Source organism: Lipotes vexillifer, unplaced genomic scaffold (assembly GCF_000442215.2).
Source record: "Lipotes vexillifer unplaced genomic scaffold, Lipotes_vexillifer_v1.1 scaffold1824, whole genome shotgun sequence".
Lineage (NCBI taxonomy): Eukaryota > Metazoa > Chordata > Mammalia > Artiodactyla > Lipotidae > Lipotes > Lipotes vexillifer.
In genome coordinates, this window is record NW_006789288.1 from 1,070,968 (window position 1) to 1,072,731 (window position 1,764).

Below are 1,764 nucleotides of genomic sequence, written 5' to 3' on the forward strand. Positions count from 1 at the left end.
GCCACTATTACTAATGGGTGGAACTGCCATGCTTGGTACCCTTGAGGTTCCTGGATCTTAGGTCAGATTTTGAGAAGAGTAGGGGGCCTTGCTAAAGCTTTGATCCTGGGCTTCTTATTTCAACTTGAACTTCCCACAGGGCTGGCTCGGCGTTGGGGTTTCAACATTGAGAAGGTCAGTTGTTCGCTGATTCCTATTATGTTCTTGTATGCTGAGCATCCTCTTCAAGAACCTGTTGTGAGGGGAGCCGGGGAGCTGGGGAAGGGCTGATCAGCGAAACAGGATTCGGGTTTTTCTCATCCTGGCCAGAACACCATCCAGGACGCCCCCATTCTCACCCTTAATTGTTAAGTTGACTAAACATGGCATGTGAAATGAGTTCCTATTTAGAAAATGCCATTGAATTGAGCATAGAAGGTGGTTGTACGAATAGATTCTTAGAATGAAGACGAGGCCAGGATGCAGGCTCTACGCTTGCAAAGGGTCTCAGTGTAACTTGCCATCCTCCCTGCAGAGAGGAAATAATTAGCAAGTGTGTGTTGTGGGGGGGGGGGGGATGGAGAATAAACATCTAGTGCAGAGACACTGAGAGGGAAATACATTAATCACGTTTGTCTGTGATTACCCAGGATGAAGCACCTGCTTGTTGCTTGTGACAGTTAGTAATTAAACATGAGTGAGGCCTAGCCATGATTTCATGTTTGCGGTCAGAAGAGGAAATGGGACAGACAGCGAATGGTGAGAGGCACAGTGTGTGGGCTGAATCGTCAAAGTGATAGGCATTTGCTAAATGTGGCCCAAGCTTGGTGCCAAGGTGGGAGTGTCCGCACTTCTTTCATGTCCATTGAGACATGGCTTTAAGGCAGCTCTGTGCTGGGGGGCCAACTATACACAGCCTGTGAACCCTGATGGAGTTCACAGCCTGGAGTGGGGTGTGTGGGACACATAACCATCATTGTTATACCAAACTCGGGTTCAGCTGCTCACTGCTCAAAAGCCAATAATTCGAGAGGCAAGTGCCAGTAGAAAGGAAAGGTGCTTTAATCAGAAAAGCCGGCAATCTGGGGAGAAGGTGGACTCATGTCCAGAGACAAACTCTGAAGATTCTGTTCAGCCATGACTGTTTTTTAAGGGGAAGAATCTCAGTGCCTCATTGAGGCAGGAGGTTGGGTTCTGTATCATTCTTCATTGAATGCAGACTGGCTGACTCTCTCTCTTCAGATGTTACCTTGCCCGCGTGATCTGCCTGCAGGATTCCTTAGGGGGTTGTTGGGGCGTAGAGAGTTAATCATTCCTTAACTACTGGATTCTTCATTCTTCTTTTTATCTAGGAAAATGATCAACAGGTTAGACAAGTCATGGTGTGCATTCAGGAAAGCATAATTCAGGAGTTAGTTTCAATTGCTTAGTGATCTCATTCCTTTAATTTGGCTTTTAAGGTTAGAGGGGGACAGAAATGGGTAAACAGGAAAGGGACAAAAGAGCTACTTTCAATTGGTCCAGTGTGGTAATTGCTGCCAAATTTAAACTGCAGGGCTTCCCTGGTGGCGCAGTGGTTGGGAGTCCGCCTGCTGATGCGGGGGGCGCGGGTTCGTGCCCCGGTCTGGGAAGATCCCACATGCCGCGGAGCGGCTGGGCCCGTGAGCCATGGCCGCTGAGCCTGCGCGTCCAGGGCCTGTGCTCCGCGGCGGGAGAGGCCACAGCAGTGAGAGGCCCGCGTACCGCCAAAAAATAAGAAAGAAAGAAAGAAGAAGCCAAGATCCC